General features: G+C 34.6%; 1 pseudogene; it reads left to right on the top strand.

Annotated features, from left to right (window-relative positions):
* Positions 1 to 771: 771 nt before the first annotated feature.
* On the top strand, positions 772 to 5,588 carry LOC132269888 (cucumisin-like; annotated as a pseudogene).
* The last annotated feature ends 1,394 nt before the right edge of the window (positions 5,589 to 6,982 follow it).

Raw genomic sequence — 6,982 nt, 5'->3', positions numbered from 1 at the left:
GTTTCAGTGCGTTCAATTTTGTCCTTTGAATATATGAATCCATGTGTCACTTATAACTGGTCAGGCACCTTTGGACTATAATCTGTTACAGTGATCTATTGTCACATCAAGTACTGACTTGAAATGTGTACGTTGAATCCCCACATGGTAAACATAATAATCGGATCATAATGATGGTATTATAAGTTTGGATAAAATAAATAAAAAAAAAAATGTTAGAAATTCTTTTCTCATATCAAAGTTAGATGAAGAAGGTCATCGACTTAAAACCAGTGAGTTTGCAGCACTGGTCAGTAACTTCAATCTTTAAATCAATAAACATAACTATGAAATTAGATAATTGTCGCAAGCTCTGAATTCAATAACTGATCGAGTCCATGTGAACACTGGCTACTTATTCGTATTCAACTGACATCAAAGTGTTTTTTATTAATTGGTTCAGGATGTGGTTGGTGGGTGGAATTAGAAATATGTGATCGAGTCCATGTGATAACACGGGCTAGTTATTTATATTCAACTGACATCAAGACATAAGCCATTTTTTATTGGTTCAGGATACGGTTGGTGATGCTCAGCCAAATATGCGAGAATTAGTAAACTTTTGAATTGGAGATGCATGTGATCCTTGTGAATTGTGAACCTTTTTTAAATGACTAATGATTTTACAATTTTACCCTTATGTTAACAACTCATCTTGTTATAAAAGCCCATTCGTTGTTTGTTGCATGGAAATATCAGCAATAGAGCTCAAGCTTTGGAAAGACCTCTCTAATGGCTAGTCAAAAGTCTCCTCCATGGCTTATCCCGATAAGCCTTACTTGTGCTCTACTTACTAGCTGCATCAGAGCATCTGATGGAGATCAAAAGGCATGTATATATCTATATTATGATTCATATTGTTTTTAAAGTTTTTAGAGCTTGATCATTATGATATAAACAAGGCTTGTTAGTTGCATTATCAACAAACGTCATCGAGAAATATTACTTTTTATAACACCAAGATGTTGATAGTGAGACCTCACTCGTATCAACTTAGGGTTTTATATATGGTATATCTCAGTTTCAATGATGATTCTCATGATATGTATTTGAGCCTGCTGCATTGTTCTAACACACACACATATATATATATGCTGATAGACCTAGTTATAATTGATCGTTTTGTGGTTGCAGGAATACATTGTGTACATGGGTGACCGCCCCAAGGGTCATCTCTCTGCCTCATTCCTACATGCGAGCATGCTACAGGAAGTAGTTGGCAGGTCACTAGTATATATGTTCGTAGCATATAGCATATACCATATATAAACATGTCAAAAGGCAGTAAATAATATGATCTTAAGTTGTGCTCCATAATGCGGTAATCACAAAATTGAACATGCTTAATGCAATTTCTTGTCACATTTGCATTGAATCCTACTGGCACAAATTATTAAACATGAAGTACAAAAACAAGAAAGCAAAGTTCTTTCTTACATGCAGTACTAGGTACACGGGAAAGCATACTATGGTTGTCAAAACTTTTGTTCTTTTTTTCTCTTTTAATTTCAAGTTTCATGAACAGCTGAATTTAACTTTGGCATGTAAAATTAATTGTCTAACACATGGCCGAGTATATGCATAATAATTGCACAAATCCAAAAAGAATTTTTTTTTTTCGAAGTTAAAGAAGATACAAACTCATTATGCACGTCCCTAATGCAATTTGAACCCTCAACCTCCTAACAGCAGAGGAGAGGTTATACCATTGGACTATAACTAACAATGGGATGCAATATTCAACAGTAGGGCATCAGAATCTCTACTGTATAGTTACAAGAGGAGCTTTATTGGGTTTGTAGCAACCATGACAGAGGAAGAGAAGGAGAAAATTGCAAGTGGGTGATTAATTTATAATTTCATTTAATTACTTAATCTATCCAATGATTTGTTTCTCGTCTTCCCCAACCTCTCTTAACTCTGCTTTAATTTTTTTTTTTTTTTTTTGCAGGCATGAAAGGAGTAGTGTCTGTGTTTCCTAATGAAAACATGGAACTCCAAACAACAAAGTCATGGGACTTCATGGGCTTCCCTCAAAGAGTTTCAAGAAGGGTCGACGTTGAAAGTGATATCATTGCCGGAGTGTTTGACAGTGGGATTTGGCCTGAATCTGAGAGTTTCAACGACACAGGATTTGGTCCGCCTCCAAGCAAGTGGAAGGGCTCTTGCCAATCCTCCACAAATTTCACTTGCAACAAGTACTACTATACCCATAAATAAATTACATGAATGCATATATTAATTGCTTGTGCTAGCTGCCACTAAAAGTTTGACTGCAGTAAACTTATAGGAGCTAAATACTACTGTGCCAGAGGATCAATACCTGAAAAAGATGTTGAATCACCAAGAGATATAACTGGTCATGGGAAGCACTGTGCATCTACAGCAGCAGGGCGCTTAGTGAGCGGCGCAAGCTTATTAGGCTTGGGCAAGGGTACCGCTCGGGGAGGGGTTCCCTCGGCTCGTATTGCTGTGTACAAGACATGTTGGGCTACAGCTGGTTGTTCATATGCCGATATCCTTGCAGCATTTGATGATGCAATTGCAGATGGAGTTGATATAATATCAATGTCGCTTGGACTTCCTGGGAGGTATCCACCGCAGGATTACTTTCAAAATCCCAGTGCCATTGGAGCTTTCCATGCTATGAAGAACGGAATACTCACGTCCTTTTCTGCCGGTAATTCGGGTCCTGCTTCTGAAACCATCAGAAATAACCCACCATGGTCTCTCGCAGTGGCTGCTGGCACCATAGACAGAAAGTTTGTCACAATGGTGCAGTTGGGCAACAATATGTCCTATGAGGTGACCAAGCATGTCCTCTTCAATATTCTCTTGCGTATCAATATGTATTTATATAATATTTTATATAATACGTGTGTATATATAAGTCTATGAGATTGATAAAAATAAATCTTAATTACAAAAAGTAAAAGTAATTGAAACGCATAAAATAGCTATTGATTTTACACTAGATTAATTTTATTGTACTACCATATATATATATATACACACACACACACATCATACATGCATACAAATATATGTAACCTTTTGGTTGAAGGTTTGTTCAAACTTTTTTTTTTTTTTTTTTTTTTTTTTTAATGAAAAGTAAGATTATCGAAAAAGAAAATTCTTAAACATTAGGTTCCGTTTATTTCTGAGGTAAAATATTTTTTAGGCAAAATATTTTTTTTATTTATATTTTTTGGTATTTGACAAAGTCTAAGTTGAAATTGAGGTCGAGTCCATTGACGGGGTGTATAAAATAACTTACCAATAATTGATAGATAAATTATTTTTATAAAATTTTAATATATTTTTATTTCGTAAATATTTAAGACAACCAAACACCAGAAAATAAAAAAAATATTTTTTGAAAAATATTTTACATTCAAACAAACGGAGCCCAAAAAAATGAAAATAATCCTTATACTTTTTCGGGTTCATACCAACAGATAGTACTGTTCCTCCAAAAGAAAATCTACATAAAAGAAAATAAATAAATATAAATAATTAAACAAAGGGTAGGATAGCAAGTTTTATGGTTTTTTTTTTCTTTCTTTTTAGGCAAGTTGAAATGATATGTACAGAAAGCAAGTTTTTATGTTCCAGGTTTGGATATCTATATTTTTTAAAGGTAATTCTTTGTTTAAAAAAGAAAAAATGAAAAAATCCTTTAATTTTGGCGCTTGTGAATGAACATCAGCTTTGCCTCACATATCTACACATTATGTAAAACTGTGAGTTATAGGCAATAGGCAAATTGCATTTGACTTCTATTTTAGTAATCGGCTCTTTAAAGTAACTAGTACCTCTTTAAAGTGGAGTTTAATGCAAATCGATACAAGTCATGGGCGGTTTTATGCAATTGGCCTTAATGTATATTCACAATTCATCACCTACCCATAAAAGGGGTGTATCTATTTGATTTACTATTATTTAGTTCTAAAACTCTTTTTTACATGCAGGGAGTCTCTTTAAACACTTTTTCGCTCAATCGTCAGTACCCTCTAGTTTATGCTGGGGACGTACCGAATACTCAAGCTGGTTTTAACAATTCCGTATCCAGGTAAGGAAGAAATAAAAGGAAATATAACGTTATATCCTGACATCACAGAATATTGATGATTGGAAAATGCATTAAAAAAAAAAAAAAATGATCATGAAATGCAGGCACTGCAAGGAACCAGGCTCACTGGACCGAACTTTAGTGAAAGACACAATCCTTCTATGTGATTCGGAGTCTGACGGATCAGAACCACTCCGCGCTGGTGTGAAAGGAATCATATTTACCGCTAGAGGCGCCAAACTTTCTGGCAGAACTTACGCTTTGCCTGCCTCCTATTTGAGTGATGGACAAGGTGTTCGCAAGTACATGAAATCAACTGGGTAAATAGATTTCAAGACTTTGTTTTCTTTCTTTTCTTTTTTTTTTTTTTCACATTTTATTGATCACAGCATATTTAACAATTTGGATAAAACTAACTCTACAGTAAGCCTACCGCAACTATCAAGAAAAGTGAGGGGATTAAAGACGAATTGGCTCCATATGTGGCTCCATTTTCATCAAGAGGACCAAACCCAATTACAAGGGACATTCTCAAGGTATCTTTTATATAGATAGTGCATACATATACATACATATATGGGTTTTGGTTTTAAATTACTACACTTTGTTTAATTTTGTGCAGCCTGACTTAACTGCTCCTGGGGTGCAAATTGTTGCTGCATGGACATAGGCTATCACTCTGACGAAAACATATGGAGACAAAAGAGTAGTTCCTCACAATATATTGTCCGGCGCATCCATGGCTTGCCCACATGCTACCGGAGCAGCTGCCTATATGAAATCTTTTAATCCTGGATGGTCTCCCGTTGCTATTAAGCCTGCTCTGATGACAACTGGTAATTCAATAACATAGTAATTTCGCTTAAGGGATGTTAGCAAGTAATTCAAAACATCCATTAACATGCCCCTGCTTCTTTAATTTGTTTTTTGCAGCTCGTTCAATGAGCAGTGTCACTAACCTGAAGCTGAATTTTCATATGGGGCGGGTCATATTGATCCATTAAAAGCTGCAAAACCTGGTTTAGTATATGATGTCGGAGTGCTTGACTATGTGAAATTATTGTGTGGGCAAGGTTATAGCGACAAGTCATTGAAACTTGTCACTGGAGACAATAGCAGTTGTTCTAAAGCCAACAATGGGACCGTTTGGGATCTAAATTATCCTTCCTTTGCTCTATCTTCCCAGTCTGAAAAATCCATCACCCGTGTCTTCCACAGGATTGTCACAAATGTTGGTTCACGGGTGTCCACTTACAAGGCAACTGTGGTAGCCCCTATAGGGCTTGAGATCCAAGTTGAGCCGAATGTCCTTACTTTTAACTCACTAGGTCAAACACAGTCCTTTGTGGTTACTGTCACAGCCACATATATAGATAAAAATGTAATTTCCGGGTCATTAGTGTGGTTTGATGGTGTGCATCATGTGAGGAGTCCCATTGTGGCACGTTATTCTGTTGTGGCACATTCTTCCTCTTGACAACTTATATATGCTTGCACTATACATAAACTCCTGTGTATGAGCATGTTTCCTTCAAAATGAAATAAAAGAGAAGCATGGTGTTTTTTTGGATCCAAATGAAATTGCCTCCTTTATTTATTACCAAGATCAATCAAAAACAATTGTGAATAAGCCCTGAAGTCAGAAAATAAGCTATGACAACGAGCCTTTTTTTTTTTTTTTTTTTTTTTTTTTTGCATAAAGTATAACGATACCTCCTGAGGTTTGTCATAATGATACACATATACAAGTTGGCTGCTTTTTGAATAATGACATCCCCTGAAATTTGAAAAAATTGACAAAGACACCCCTATAACCACCTGCCATATATGACACATGGAGAATTGACCAACTTGCCCTTTGACTGTTTAGTAGACCTTTTTAACTTTACAACTTAATGAATTAGACCAATCTACCTAACATTAACATTTATGCAAAAAAGTGGAAAGGAAAAATCTGCACAACACTGAATAAAAAAATTATAGAAAATTCATTTGAAATAAAAATGGAGCAAATGAAAATGTTTTGGAAAATAAACTCATGGAAGTATTAAATTGAATATTTTGGTGATGATCGATGTCCAGAAGACTGTCAAATAAATAAATTATAAATCTAATTTCAAGAGTGGAAAATTTTAGACAACAACTGTTGTCGAATTTTTATAAAAATTTATGTTTGGGCAAAAATTATGAAAATTTTCAGAGTAACAAGACGTGTAAAGAAACCAAGGGTGGCTCGAGCCTTAAGTGACTTAGGCGGCCGCCTAAGGCCCTAGCCAATAAAAAGGTCCCAAAATAGTATAGTTGCCTTGTATATGATATATTGTAATTGTTTCCTTATTGAACATTAACATTAAAAAATTTATCTCCTACTACAACAACTCTTCTTTTGTTGTTTTCTCTCTCCTTATCATTATTCACGTCTTTTCATTAAATTTTAACCTGAAGAGAAATTATTTATCTCCTAAAATATCTCATTTTTTTTTATCTCCTAAAATATCTCATTTTTGCTGTCAATTTCTCTCTCCTCCTCATTCACAGTTGTTTAGTAAGCCAAACCCTAACCATTACACACGCTTAATATGAGCCCAAATATTTATATTCATAAATAATATTTTTTTTTCTTTGTCTATTCATATACTTTCTTTTAAACAAGTTTTATTTATACACTATATATATTTAATATTTTTTCGGTAAATTGAACCACAATAAATATTTAGCCGTGGTATTGGGAAGTGAAGAAACTTTCTATATTGGCTTTTCTATATTTTAATTTATTTTTTTATTTTTTTATTTTTTCTTATTCCTAATCCTCACATTCATTCTCTCCTCTCTCAGCAAACTCAACAAGTTACTTACAAGTCATCTCTCTTC

Source organism: Cornus florida, unplaced genomic scaffold (assembly GCF_030987335.1).
Source record: "Cornus florida cultivar Cherokee Brave unplaced genomic scaffold, ASM3098733v1 CherokeeBrave_3.0.0_Hap2_Chr08, whole genome shotgun sequence".
Lineage (NCBI taxonomy): Eukaryota > Viridiplantae > Streptophyta > Magnoliopsida > Cornales > Cornaceae > Cornus > Cornus florida.
This window is presented reverse-complemented; position numbering and strand designations above follow the sequence as displayed.